This window comes from Etheostoma spectabile, chromosome 6 (genome assembly GCF_008692095.1).
Source record: "Etheostoma spectabile isolate EspeVRDwgs_2016 chromosome 6, UIUC_Espe_1.0, whole genome shotgun sequence".
NCBI lineage: Eukaryota > Metazoa > Chordata > Actinopteri > Perciformes > Percidae > Etheostoma > Etheostoma spectabile.
The window spans coordinates 6091868-6107520 of NC_045738.1; the positions used below are offsets into that span (position 1 = coordinate 6091868).

Sequence of the window (15653 nt, forward strand, 5' to 3'; positions counted from 1 at the left end):
AGATGCCATCCTGATGGTTGAGGAGGGCAATGGGCTATGAAAGCCTTTTCACACCACTACAGGAAACTCTTGCAGCTTCTTGGTTTTTCTTCATTCTTCTGGAGAGCATGGACTGTTGCGGCTAAATACGTTGATGGGTTTTAAGGCGAAACAGAAGCAGAAAGCTTTCCCGAATGAACACTTGAAAGATTTTAAGGAGTATCATCGTATGGTTTTTACTGGGATTGGCTTCAACGTTGGCTCCTCCCGTGAAATGCATTTCTGAAACTCCTGTTTTGGACTTACTAAATTTCCTGTGACAACGTCGAGTGTGCATCGAGAGCTGAAGCGCCGGGGGGAATAATGCGCCCCACAAGACTCACACTGAAACGACTTCTTTTTCAAATGTTCAAGCGTCATGAAAAGAGATTGGAGGATTGTTGTGTGAGCGCCTGATGGTGAGAAACGTGTCCGATCACACAGTAACATTTCCCACAGTCTGGACATTCATAGGGTGTGTTGCTGTTATCCCAGAACGAATTGAATAGATATCCTTTTGGAGGTTGACCATGGCTCTCTCATAGTGAGTGGAACTCGCTGGTTCAACAAATGATAGGGTAAATTAAAGTACAGGAAATTAGCTGTTATGTCTTTTCTGAATCATGTAACCATCTAACTGGTTGCTAAAATCCACGCTCTTGCGGGGTGCTTGATGGCTGATGCTCCAAAGTATGCTGCCTCCTCTCTGAAGACTTTCACAACGCGACAGCAAAAACCCCAAACCCTAAAAATAGAAAGAGGGAAAAGGAGGTCAAGCCACTCCTGTTTCCAGAGAACAGAAAGGACAGAAAGGAAAAAAAGCAAATATAAAAAAGAACGAAATCACAAAAAGGTGCAAAACACATTTATTTTAAACGGTGGGTAGAGTTTACAGTAAAATTTACAAAGATAAAAATAAATAATAAATAAATAAATTGGTTTCTGGAAATATACACAACCATAAAAATACTCATTTTATAACAGAAGGGTAATACAGCGATACAGTGCTTAAAGCTAAATATGACCTCTGTGTGACGTCAATTATTCGGTTATTTGATAGGTTGCGCAGAAAGTGTTTTTACGCAAATATTACCAAATCACCATCATGCAATATATTCAAAATCCAATCAATGCACACACAAGCCCTATGGATCAGGGTACAGAATTAATGATACATTCTTACTGCTGAATGTAGAGCAGACGTTTTTTCTTATCTTTTCTTTTCTTCCTTGTTTCTGACTGGTGAAAGGGATGTCGGTAGCCTAGACGTTAGGTAAAAACTATTCTGTAAGCTTCAACTGTCATGGTTAATGTGGGTTATCTTAAATAAGTGATCTGCTACAAGTGTTTAGCCCGTGTTACGACGTGGAAATTAGGTGGAGTGAGAGAGAGTATGGATTGCCTTGATATATTGCTGTTGCAGTTTCTTATTGCATAGTGATAGAGTGCTTCATTATTTAATATTGTTGTGTTGTCTGAGGTTGTGTTAGCAGGCGTGCAATTGCCAGTAAACAGATCCTGGAGCCTATGCCTATAAAAGGTGTATTACACGTTTGCTGCAATGTGGATATGTATCGTTATGGTTTGGCTACTCAACACCGCATTCCCAGATGGGAGGAAAACGTGTTGTTCATTGGCAATTCTTTAAACCAATCACAATTGTCTGCAGAGGCCGATAAACTCCACACAGAGCCGCTGGTAAAATAAAAAATTGAGAACCTCGATTGGTCCTAAGGAGCCGTTAACCATAGTCCCATAAATACACCAGAGTTAAATTCCACACAAAGAAACTTACTGGTCTTAACTTTGAACATCAAGTTGCGGTATCCTCGTCTTTTTCTACTTGGGAGAGGCTCTAAATGACACATTGAAACTATATGGATGAGACCCGGTGGATTAAATCGGCGGTTCCTACAAAAAGCTATACGTGAGGCAGACACAAACAGCTGACAACCTGAAGGTGGAGGCGGTGAGACGGGCTAGGACACGCCGCGGGCGCTGTGGATTGGGTCGGTCCGAAAAGTGGTTTAGGGAAAGTGGCTGCGTGTGCACGACAATGCTAAACCATCAACACCGGTCAGCCTGACAGCTGTTCGCGGGTGAACTGCGAACTCCTTTCCGGCTTGGCGAGTAACATTTAATTTAATGGTGCTTACTTTTGGAAGATGGCTGGTTGGAAAAAGCCACATACTAGTAATTAAATTAGCTGTGCAACGATAGCAATCAGTTAAAGAAAGGTGGTGGCTGGCGTCGTGTGTGCGCATTTTGGTTTGGTGTGTCGCCCACCCCTGCAAGATGATGGCGACAGCAACAAAAGAAGTAGCTGCGCTCACCAAAATAGGACTGAAAAACAGAACATTTTGGTACAAACACTTACTCGCCATGATTAATTTGAAAATGGACAATCTGAGTTACAATTTTAATCATTGCAGCTCTAGTTTAGTATGATTATACAAAATGTGTTGTAATAAAAATAACAGTTATCTAAGCCAGACCTCCTCCGTCTGCAGTGTGTGGATTGTTCTGGCAAAGAGAGGACTAAAACGAAAGACACTGGCAGCAGGTAACGTGAGGTTAGCCTATCGTTGACTCTAGAGGGGATAAACACGGTTTTTAAAATGCTGACAGCTAAACCGGTTTCGGTAAAAGTGTGATGTGTGTGTGGTGTGTATTTCACTGTTAGAGGATTTCAAAACTGCGGGGACGTAAACAGTCTGCCGCTAAGCTATGAGCGAAAAAACAACAAAATAGACCTGTTGCGAGCCCAAAACTGCTGTTGTTGGAAAAAACACAGACCAAGACAAAGGTTTGTCTTTACTTAAAACTGGTTAAAACCTATGGTGCAATCAAAGTTATTTTAAAAACACCCTTCATGTAAAATCATTAGTATCGTACTTTTTGCGACATATTTTAAACTTGATTCTTTTCCCCAGAATAGATATTTTATTTTTACAATGATTAACCTAAATATTATGTTACATGTCCGTTACTTATTGACTGCAAGGAGAGAAAAGCATGATTTTAGGAAAGTTTTCTTGAATTGTATCATGATATTTTCTCTGAAATGTATGGTGCAACTTGTTTTTATGAAAGAAAATTGCAAAACATGAAAATCACAATACAAATTTAAATCGGCACTCATATTGTGATGAGAATTGACGGGACAAAAGCATATGTCCCACCTTAGTGGTTTGATTTATTAATTTTTAAATCCAACATTGTGGGTTGTCACAGTGCATTCCTATGGGGACTTTATAAAATTCAGGGAACCCAACCCTAAGCAAAGTGACTAGGGATGAACAATTATATATTTTTTTGGTACAATTTAGTCTGAAATGTATAAATTCTCGTGTATGAAATACATGAACACTCTAGATTTTAATGTGTTATTTATTGCTGCCATTCAAACACAAATAACAGTAACAGTTTTGAAGTTTTGAAAATGATTATACGACCAATATCATTGAGTGATTATTTCAATTATAAATCATTAAAATTCATCATTAAAATCAACTGAAAAAATTAAGACTAGAGGTGAATCAGTCACATCACAAACAACAAAGGCCAAGTTGGCAACACGGTTTGTCCTTGAAAAAGTAGAAACGTCCCTACTCACCGTAGCGCTGTGTCTAAAAGTCGGACTAGCTGCTAGCACCTATCCCAGGGAGATGTGCAGCATGTTGTCATGAATAAATGTGATGGAGGGATCTCTTTTGCAGCCTCCTGCACTCCCACCAAGTAACGTTAGTGGTAACGTCACGCAGTGACCGATGAGATGTTGCAGAGTTTGACTCACAAACGTTATCAGGCACTCACTGTAAGGCCAAAACGCTGACTACTAACTCATTAGCGTTAACTGTGACAGTATTCATAAAACAGGCTGACGCTAGTAACTGGTAAGTTAACAAGCTAACAGACACTTAACAAGGTTGTCACTGCTCGATGTGAGTCAAGTGCAGATTGAGCTGCGCATGTTCAGATTAAACCGGTTTCGGCATAACATTTCATATAGGAAATTTGTGAAATCCCTAAAAAAAATAAAACTCTCTCTCATACAAACAATAACAGAAAGGACGGAAATCATTTCCAAAACGTTTTAGCTATCAATGTTATTTGATTGGTAACTTTAGCTCAAAACACCAGTCAAGTGACAGCCTTTGTTGTGTTTGATTGCTAACTTGTAGCCAGCAGGCACAAACTTTCTTATGTAGGTCCATTTTTGCTGTATTGGACATTAAGAAGTCCGTTGCATCTTGTATGCTATTGTGCAAAGTCACGAATGCGCACTCAATCTGCATTGTGGAAGTGAAGCATGCACGACTCGCAGTCTGCACTCTACTCACATCGGCAGTGACACCGTTAAATAACAAAGTCATAGCAATTTACAAACTAGGTTTCAATGTCCTGTTGCACGCGTCCTGAGGTCAGGGGCTGTCTCTGCTCTGTGTTCTTTGTGTTGCTATAGTTTATGTCACATTAAGAAATTGCAGCCGTAACGTTATCCCACCCGGGAGACCGCTGTCACTCTGACAGTCGATACTTGCGGTGACGGACCGGGCGTCTGATGTGCAGTGTGTGTGCGCAAAGTTAATGTTGTCACGGAGGTTAAATAAATAACTGCACCACTGGTACACTTAACTTGCAGGCAGTTCAACTGGGGCCTTCACGATGAATTAATTGTGGCGTTTTAAATCACGGTTAATAGTGAAATCTGTTGACGCTCGCCACCCCGATTTGAACCATTCTACCATTCAAATGTCATCTCAGGGGGATCTAGCATTCTATGTTATACTGTATGATCCTTTTGCATACACAACAACTGCCTGAATACAGATGGCTAAATTAACAACAACAACAACAAAAAATCAGATTGTTTTTTTGCCAGTTAAGTGTCACAGTCTGGATCAGGAATGCTGAATATGGTTTTTCCTGGGTGGCTAATGAAGCTAAACACATAGGATCTGAATTCAAGGTAAAGCTTGTGTTGGTTGTTGCGGTGGTTAATATTGATCCAAAAAATACCAAGGGAACGCAAAGGAGTGGCAATCTAAGTAGAGCCTAAACACCTGTAAAATGTGCTCATGCATAAATGTACAAGAACCCTTACATGCAGTGGTTCTGTACATCTGTGCGTTCATTTTAGCTCTGTAAAGCAAAACACTCTGCTTAAAAGAATAAGACTTCAAATAAAAGGAGGACAATATCCAATTGCTCAAGTTGTTGGGCTAATAAAATACTAATAATTGTCAGCTTCTTTTTATTGTTTCTCAGCTAGGCCTGGCTACTGTTCAGGCTACAGTAAAAGCATTTTTTACATCACTAATGAGTAGGCTATACTGCTTGTAATGTATTTCTTATATTATGCTAATATAATCGATTATGTAAGTTACTGCCGACACATTTTAAACCTCAGCCATATGTTGAGTATCAGCTTGGTCCAACGTTAGGCCTGGTTGCTGTTGTTCATAACAGCACTGAGCCTCCATGAACATGAAATGGCCAAAAGGCTAGGGGTGGGATACCAACAGTGCAGTCAATTCAACGTTAATTATGCCATATTGTTTGCGTTTATGCAGAGCACTATATTTTTAGCCCTGCGCTTAGGTGGTTGCAGGAGTCACACGCCTGAACAATTGCTGTTGTTGTAGTATAGGACCAACACCGTTAGCAAGCTTAAGTGACCGCACCAGATACTTACGGTCGCGGTGTCCTCAGCCGATGGACCCACGTTTGTTTTCAGATGCAGTGTCTTCATTGCGGGGTTTTCTTTCAGCTCCGTCCTCCGGTCGCCGCGCAGCAGCTTCGTCATCTTGGAGTGTCTGCTGGTGGTGCAAGCTTACTCTAGCTAGTGCTCCTTAGCTTATCAGCGCCACAGTTGTTTTTAAATAGGTTTTTGTATCAGCAGCCACTCAGTGCAAAGCTCGGATGAAAGAAATGAAAAGAAATGTAGGATAACTAGGCTCTTACGACCATAACAAGGCATACTATTGAATGTATTTAGCAATTGGAGTGCTAAGGACCAGCACAGCTAACGTTAGCCAACGAATGGGCTCGGCGCTCTGTCCTTCGGGGAGTGGATTCTTCTGTTTTGTTCTGCTTCAAGCGAGACATGACCTGCAATAAATCTGAATCCACTAACTAAAGTCTGAATAAAAACATGCGACTCCGCATGGTGTGTTAGTTACTGGTAGGATTAGGTAGGCTGAGGAGCATCTAATGGCGCTGCTCATGCGTTAATAATTACGAATAAAATATATTATTCCAACTTATTTCGAGGTCATTTCTTTGTCCCACTGAAAATATAAATAATTAATAATATAAATTAATATATTAGGAAAAAACAAATATTTCATAATATAATTTATTAATATATAAATGAGTCCCGAGAAAAAGAACGGTTCCAGGCACAAGGTTGTGAAAAATAAAATACATAACGTTAAATTGGGCTTAATGTTTCTAACAATAGGAACGATGTAATTTCTCCTCCTAGAGTGATATACACTAATAATTTGAAAAGTATTTCAACATTGTGTAGTATTGTACTATGTTGAATAAGTAGGAATTGTGAAGAGGTTCCAATTTATCAAACTTCATAGAGAAAATGCAGAACTGTTAATCTCAATTTGATGAATTGCCTTCATCAATCTGATGCATACTTACTTGACTTTAAATTTTCCACAAACAAATTTTCCTTTTTCATACTTGATACAAGGGCTGCAAAATATGAGGAAATTATCCAAACGAGTTATTTTGATTTATGTTGCAATTGCGATATGATTCACGATATAGAGGAATGATATTTTTGTACAATTATTCAAAATTTTCATCGAAAATATTAATGTATATATCTAAACATGAAAATGATTATAGAGGGATTTTTTGAGGATCTGCACAAAACAAAGATTTTTTCTTAAGTTGTAGGATGATAGAATTTGGTGTGGGACATCTCTGCAGCACCACAATACTTCCTTTAGAACGGTTTGACACAATTTTGCCTTTAACAAAAAAATGGGGCCCCACCTACGATATTGCAGTACTCCCTATTGCAATTCATAAGATTGTGTTAATTGTGTAACCTACCTGATACCTGTCGTCACTATTTTCTTCACAAAAACAATTGTGGAGGGGAAAACATGTATCCTTCAGAATACGACAACTTTCCAAACCAGGATTAAATCTGTTTGTTTGCTTTTTCTTTTTGAGTCCTCTATTATACGGATGTTGAACCTGAATTGGTTTACCTAACAAGTTGCACATTACAACACTGCAATCAAAGGCAAGTTTATTTAATCCATTGTAGACATTATGGGGAAAATTCTATTTCTTTCCATGCTTAAACAGTGGATAGAGGTAGAAGGGCATATGTTTTTTTTGAAATGGACGCACAGGGAGGGGTTTTTTTTGTACAAATGGGTGTGTGTTTATTTTACAGTAGTAATGAAGATTTTCAGTCACTTATTGGCCACCAAACCTCTTTAAAAGCCATTATCATAACAGAGGAGATGGGTTATGTACTTGTCTACCTCTAAGTATGGATGAAAATCATAGTATTCACAAAAAACATTGCATGTACTGTAAATGTGGACTTAATTTACAAATATGGGTACATTCCAATCTGAAATAATCATTCTGGTATGAGATACACATTACATGGTATCTCATCAGTTTCCAGAACGTGCTAAGTACACCCACCCGAATCAGTTAATAATCTAATTATAAAGTAATCAGTCATGACTATTCAGAAATAGCTGAATTTGACTAGACCAAATATTTTATAACAGTTTCATGTTGTATTGCCATTGGAATACATATGACATAACTTCACATAAATCCAAGTTTAACTTATAACAAACGTACTCTTTGACATTGTGTAATGATGCACTTTCTTCCTGTTCCCAGTGACCATCAATAGTTAATCTACAGAAAACTCAGTGAAATGAACTTACATGGAAGCCTAACGTCACATTTTGTTTACAGATCTTTCACTTTGACAATTACTATGATGAGAACTGTACTTGTGAAATATTTGGACCAAGTCAATAACCCTGTATTTGAGTGTTTCTTAACAGGGTCATCCTTTATGTAGTAAGCTGTCCGTTGTATGTTCTTACACATCCTCTTCTCTCAAAAGCAAAAACTTTCATTTTCTTACAGTATCTTAGAAAGAGTTGCTCTTTGTTTTGGAGTGGAGGTCACGTGGTTGAGTCTACCTTAAGCACAACTAGGCCTAAAATACCAAGACAGCGCATGGCAGACTACTCATAAAAGGCACACGTATACTGTACATGAAGAAACACAGTTCAAATGGTCAGGACAATGATCAGAAATAAAAGTAAATATTATCTATAGCTAAAAGTCATAGAACCTCATTAATCTGCCCCCTTTAGAAGTGTTAAACCGGTAAAGTATTTAGATAACGTGAATGCATTTTTTTTTTTTTAATGGTGAAACTAATTTAATGGCTAACACAACTCTATTACAGTGCACTCTAATAATAGTGTGCAGAATAAATTAGATTTACTTTATCTTTTATGCCCATCCACTCACTGGTCAAACTGCACAAGTGAGGATCAAATAAATGAGGTTCCACTGAGTCTATAAATTATAAAAAACATGACGAAATATGTGTGCTAGTGTAGAAATTTAAAATTCTCCTTGTGCATGTTGCAAGTAATGCATTTGTGATCAAGCTCCCGGGAAGGGAAACACCCGCATATCATGCACTGAGAGCCGTTCCGGGGCGAAAGGCAAACGAGGTCCAAGTTTGTGAGGTTCTGTCCGTGGGGCAAGCTGAGGTAGGGGCATGGTCTGTGGTATGTGTGGCCTCTCGCTTATTACTGCTGTGGTGTGAAAAAAATATTTGGGTGTGGATGTCTTGAAAGTGTGCCAACTGCAACAGAGTGAAGAGGGGTGGGCCAGGCAAAGCAAGAGGAGGAGTGGAGCAAGTGGAGGTGAGAAAAAAGGAGAAGGCCGGTTTATGATTTGAGTGCCTGATACCATTGGCTGTTGCTGCAGCTCCTGTCCATTACCTGGTTTGAGTTGCCAGTGAGCGCGTTTGATTACTTTGGAAGCCCCATACTGGTGTGTCCCCAACGCCTGGCAAAACGATGAGGCTCGTATTGAATGGAGTGGGAACCTTCTGTGTCGTCGTCTGGCTCGGTACATTGGCCCAGGCAGATGACACCTGCTTTTGCTGCAGCTGAAAATCTTGAGTATTTACTAATTCTCAGGGTTTAATGTCTTTGGAATTCCTAATGGTTTGCTATCCCACAAGGTGCTACTACCCACTGAGAAACAGGAGTTGAAATTGGCATAGCACTGCTTTGGTCTATTTGTGTTGAGGTGGACGCACCTGCTAAGCCTGAAACCCTGTGTTGCAGCTCACAGCCATTCCATGGCTTCTCTGGCTGGTAAAAAGTTGACGGTATAACTTGAGGATTACTCAAGTCCCACATTCTAGTGTCCTTTTTTAGGGCTGTGGATGGCTCCTTTTGTTTGACACTAGGGCACCGGCCCATCGTGGCAGCTGAAGCTCTTGGCCAAGAGTATTGGAGAGATCTGTGAATTGCTTGTAAAGAGGTCTGCACACCCCAGAGTGCCCCATCTATGTACGATGAGGGAATAGAAAAATCATGGCGCAAAGAGCTTGTGGAAGCTAGCCTGTGGATGTGGTTGTACTACTCCAAGTAACAAGCTTGGCTGCCTGTGTGCTCCATCTCACTTACTTTGTGGGCTGGATTTTATTGGCATAGCTGCCGTGAGGGAGCTGGACCACTAGAGGGCTCTCTTTCATGTGTGTGACTTGAACGGGAGTGGAAGTGGGGACTGACTGAGTTATTAAGGGCTATCTGCCCAGCCTGGACTTCTTGATGATGCTGCTGTAGGCCAGGCTTGGTGGGCTCTCAAACGACGTCTGCTGTGGAGCAGATGTTGCTGCTGTGACGATGGGACAGGCATTACCTCCACCGTCCACCTTCCACTGCACCGGTTGAGGGTGTAGTCAGAAAGCCACGGCTCCTTCTGCAGTCTACCTTGTAAATCCATGCGAGGTGAGAGCATGGAAGAATGTGGATGGGCCGCCTTCTGTGCACATCGGCATCTTTCAGTACAGAAAACTGGATACGGAGACGGCTGAGGCTAACCATCCCAGAGCCTCCCCATGGCTTAGACAAGCCCACATGAGCCTCCCCCTGCCTGCCCCTGCCTCATCCTAGACCCATCGGGAAAGAATTGTACTGGCTGAAACCCTGGCGTTTGCGAGCATGGATCTTCTGGTGTACTAACAGGCTGCTAAACCAAGAAAGGTGTTGTGACACTCATCACAGCGATGCGGCATCTTCCTGTGTGTGGGTTCATGTGATCAACGGAGCAGATAGGCTAATCCAAAGCTCTTGTCGCACTGGTCACACTTATGACGTTTGTCACCATTGTGTGATAAAATATGGTGCTGCAGTGGGTCTCGTCGCTGTAGCCTTTGCGGCAGCGGGTGCAGCGGAACGGTTTTTCCTGATGCAGCCTTTGATGCGTTTTCTTGTTCTGCAGGAAGGCAAAGTCCTTCCCCATCAGGGCATTTGTATGGCTTCTTGCCTGTATGGATGATGAGATGTTGCTGTAGGTAGCTACCGAATCTAAAGCCCTTGCCACACCACTTTGCACTGGTAAGGCTTACCTAGAATGTATGCGCATGTGCAGCTCTAACACTGAGCGGTGGCGGAAGGTCTTTCCACATTCAGAAAACTTGTACGACTTAATACTTATGCCATCGCTTTCAATTTCCCCTGTACATATCAGTTAATGGTAAACTGATTTTTAGGTGGTGTTGCCACTTTTTTAAATATTCTGCTACAGACTTGTGGACACTTAGCACATGTAAATTTAAAACTGGATTCATCCGATAAACACATGGGCAGTGGGACAAGTTGTGTCCTTTTTCCCAGTGCTTGTTATTCTCTTGGGGGCCTGGGTGTCCTCTCCTGCGTCTCATACTCGGCCTCGTGAACAAGCATGTGGCTCTCAGGTGTAGTAGGTGCCAAGCAGGTTCGGGACAAAGGGGGCAGTTAAATGTGCGTTTCGACTCTCAACTGGTGTGTGTTCTCTTTTCCCGGCCCTGTAACTGCCTCCTACAGGTGCAGGGGCCTGACTGCGGGCTGCCAGTGGTGGAGTTGGTTTTGCGCAGTCTATGCTGGCGGCAGTGTGCCTTCATGTTCTGGGCAAAGGCAAATTTTTTACCACATTCAGGGCAGCGGAAGGGCTTTTGGCCTGTGTGCGATACTGATGCTGATGGAGGAGGTGCTGTACTTGAAGGTCTTACCGCAGATGTTGCACAGGTGAGAGCGTGCATGTGCCTGTGTGCTTGCGACGGTGGTCTTCCATGACAGAGTAGTGTTGAAAACCAAGCCGCACTAGGGGCATTCATAGGGTTTCAGGGCCGTGTGACACGCTGGTGGTAGCGCAGGGCCATGCAGTTTGTGAAAGTTTGACTGCCCTCCTGGCATTTAAAGTGCTCTCATGGGGTGATCATCATGTGCTTAGTGACGGACACCTTAAACTGGACTCTTGGCGGAACAGGGGGCAGTGGTAAGGCTTTTCCACTGTGGTTGCAGCAGCTGTGGTCCTTGCTTATCCAGCAGAGAATATTCTCTCACATTCTGCACATTTAAACGACCTCCTCCTTGTTTGCGTCTCCTTTTTTGAAGTAACAAGTTGTTCCTCCTTCTCTTTATGTTCATTTCTGTGTTAATGAGCTGCTGCGGTGCTGAAAGGTAAGGCCGCATTCTTAACGTGAGAGGCGTGAGCTCACTCATGTGCGTGAAAGTGACGGTGAAGGTTGAATGTTCACGGGGGTGAACTTTATTCCGCACTCCTTGCACACCAAACGGCACTTTTGGCTTAGCTGTAAATTAGTGTCCTCTTCTCGGTCTGCTCTTCATCATCTTCGACCACGTCCTCAATCCACAGTCTTCTCCCACCGGCTCCTCGGCCAGTCCCTTCTCTGTGCTTTTCTCATCAGGACGTGACATTTCCTCCTTATGAATCTCCTCCGCATCAGCTGTAATGTTATCATCAACATGTGTATCCTGCTGCTCCCTCCAGCACTCTCTGTAACATTATTGTTGTCTGGAAGAGAAAAGCACATCATAATAGCTTAGCAAAACACACAAAAAAACAGTAAACAACCTATCTAGTGTGGTCTGACAAACTGCACGCAACTTACAGAGCCATTCATCTAAAGTGCAGATCACAAATACAGTGCAGGATGGTAGCGGATTTGTTATGTGATTACCATATAGAAGGTTCACAGTCTGGAACCGGGAATGAGAGCTACATCTCAGGTTAGCCTGGAGGCTAGGCTAACTGTAAAATACATTAAAAACGTTAGCTTACCACGCGTATCATTTCTCTTGTGTGTTTTCGCTCTTCATTGTCGTCTTCAGCTTCGGACCAGTCGAAAGCCCGTGGTCGCCGCCACGAGCCTCGGCCATTTTTTCAGCCGATGTTAGGTCCTCTGGTGAATTGCTTGTCGTTTTTTGGCTCCACCGGACTCGACTAAACTCGAATGGCTGGCAATACCCCCGCCATCGTTCCAACACTGGCTCTCTGCTCATCTTCGGGACCCCTCTCGGTTTTATGACGTGTTGTTTCATCTTTCTGATTTAAGCTGCATCTGGACTCCAACGCCCCGGTCTTCTCCCAGATGTTTCCACCTCCTTCTGTCGTTTGGAGACTCCGATGGGTCTACGGCGGCCATGTTCTACCCATGCACCCCTTGTCCAGAACAAAGGGATCATGCTCGCCAGCATGAACAGGGAATGGGCTTTCCGGTTGACACTTTCAAATAAAACACATTGTCACTGACAACCAGCTGTTCAGAAAACAGAATTTGAAACCGAACATTATAATCCCCTTTCTACTATCGCTGTGACTTTGTTGTTCTGCACACCAAACACTCTCTTCACAACATCAATATTACGTCTTTATTATTATAATTATTATTATTATTATCTTTTTAGCTATGTGACAAATCCACAAGTGATCAGATGATCTATTTGCAGTCCATGTTAACTTTATTAAAGTTAAGTACATCAGAACAGTTGCTATCTACAAAATATGTAGTGCAAAACTAGTAGTGTACTAGTATGCCGTTTCTTTGCAACTATCTACAAAACACATCCATTCATACTGCATGCAAGGTAGATAAATAGCCCCTACATACTTATGTATGCTTTTAAATTACACCAAATCATATGAATTAAGTCCGAAGCCTACTGTGATGTTATGCTGGAGGTTTTTGTTTTCACCGAAAAAAAAACCTTGAAAAACTGGAAGTCTTAAAATTGAAACTGTGTCTTAAAAAGCACTGGACAGAACACAGTCTAACTTTATTGTCCAACCGAAGCTGGGAAAGACTTACTTTTCCATGAAACTGTTAAAGCACAAGCATACATTAGCAGGTAAGTACAATAGCGTATAACTACCATATATGGTAACAACTGCAGTAGAAGTACTGTATGACAATGTAGTTAGTGTCTCAGGAGAATTGAGTCTGTACTGAACTAGTAAGAGCTCATTGGCTGCAAAGCATGTACAACAACATGCATATTAAACTCAGCACCTACAGTATGTTGTTGTCTGGGTACTCAAAGTCCCATGTAGAAAATAGTCTCTCCACAGAGTCTTTAGCGTATGTCTGAGGAACCAAGCTAACGTTAAGGCCACCCTATTACTGTATTTTATGGGTCTAATTTTCAGTCCTCTTTGAGCTAAATTTAAGTGCGAGAAGGTTTTCTGGTTGTGGGACATAAAACTTCCAAATGCCATACTATTTTAAGAAATACGTAAAAGAAATAGAAAAAGAGCATACTTTCATGTCAACATTCGAAACACCAACTATGCATGATTGAGCATTTTGAGTTCTAAGTGCTTTTTTCCTCAGCGCCGTTCTTCTGCGCGTGATCAACGGCTCTTCCTCGCCGAGGCCTTTGCACATTCCATTTGTGTTGTGGGTGGACAGAGGGGAAAGTGCCATGGATGTCAGGGGACGATGGTGCAGGAACCACCACCACAGCTGTTGGATTATTTGAATGCTGGGTGACTGTGGCTGCGGCTGTATTGTGTTTGTGGCTGTAGGGCGTTGTTGTACTACAAGTGGTGCTGCTGATGTTGAGCTGTGTTGCAGTGGTCTTCAATCCGCTGTTGCGTTGTTGCTGCAGTGGTTCTGTGTGTTGTAGCTGCTGCTGAGCTGGCTGTGGCTGTAAGTGCTGTAGAGATGTTTGGACTGAGTTGCTTGTGTACGCGATGTTGCTGGGGCTGTGGTTGATGCTGGGCCTCAAGCACCTCTAACAGCCTTTGCAAGAGGACATTGTTTTGTGTAAACTGACTGCTAAGCCTCTTGCGAAGCGACAAGGGTTTCATGTTCTGTTGAAACCTTCCCAAACTCCCGCAGACTTTTTCTACCTATTGCCCAGTTGAATTGCTGCTTCCCCTAACCCTCTAGCTCATCCTCAAGCCAGGAGCTGCGCGGAGGCGCTTCAAGAGGACCCTGCTGTGCTCCAAGTGAAGGCTGAGGACTACTGGGCTGAGGGCTGCCATTGAGAAAAGGAGCACTGTAGAGAGGGGAAGGAGGCAGCCATCGTTCTGATGGAGGGGGTGGTCCTATGCCCAGACCCAGTCCTAATCCCAATTTGTCTTCCATGCTGTTCTCTTACTGGTTCACCCCAGATTCTCCCATGTCTCTGTCACGCTCAGGATTGTCTTCATCTTTCTCCAAACCATCTCTCTCTGACCCTTCCACTCCTACACCTGTAAACAAATTTGTTTAGTTAGTTGCATCTATACAATCTACAAAGAAAAACCAAACCAGCCAATCAAAGAAGTATTTGTTTGTTTTTTTTACCTGTATCAGAGTCAGGAAAGCATGGGAAACTGGGCTTTGGTCTGGTGCTTTGTTTTGCCTTGGTTGTTGAAGCCTGGGGCTAGTCTGGGAAGGACGGCCAAGCATAGAGGCTCTACTGGATGGCAAGTACACGCTGCGGTGGCGAACATCCGCTAACCTGCCTCCGGTGCGTCTTTTCAGGTCATCCCAGCGCTTCTTCACCTCGAAGGGTGCGTGGGACTCTGGACACAGCGTTGAATCTCCGAGGATTCCTGCCCAGATGCGCTCCCTCTCCGTCGCCGGAGCCTCCCTGCAGGACCAAAGAGCTCTCCTTCACATCGAGTGACTTCTGACACCAACCTCCAGCTCTGCTCCACTGAAACGGCTTTTTCGTTTTCCTGCACCGCCAGCCGCCAGTGCAGCTGACATAGCTCTGTTGTACAGAGAGGTGAGAGGACAGGCCAGAAGGGAATGAAAAAAAATATAACTGAAGCTAAATACTGTGGGAGGAAGACATGTGCTTTAACAGTGTCAGTTTAATTCCACTCTGCTAAGCCAAAAACATATTCAAACATTCCTACTTTTGGAAAGGCATGGAAAGGAAAGGCATATTTTAGCTGAATGTTCTGAGTGAAACAATTTACTTTTGCCATTAGGAGCCACATCCTCTTCAGAAATTTACAAATAAACAAGAAAAACACACAATCTCAATCCATGGTCTTAATCTCATTCAGGCTTACTTTGTTCAATTGACAGAGGTCAT

At 42.5% G+C, this 15653-nt stretch overlaps 1 pseudogene; it reads right to left on the reverse strand.

Moving 5' to 3' along the window:
• Window positions 1-10223: 10223 nt before the first annotated feature.
• LOC116690777 (zinc finger protein 665-like) lies at window positions 10224-11899 on the reverse strand (annotated as a pseudogene).
• Window positions 11900-15653: the final 3754 nt, after the last annotated feature.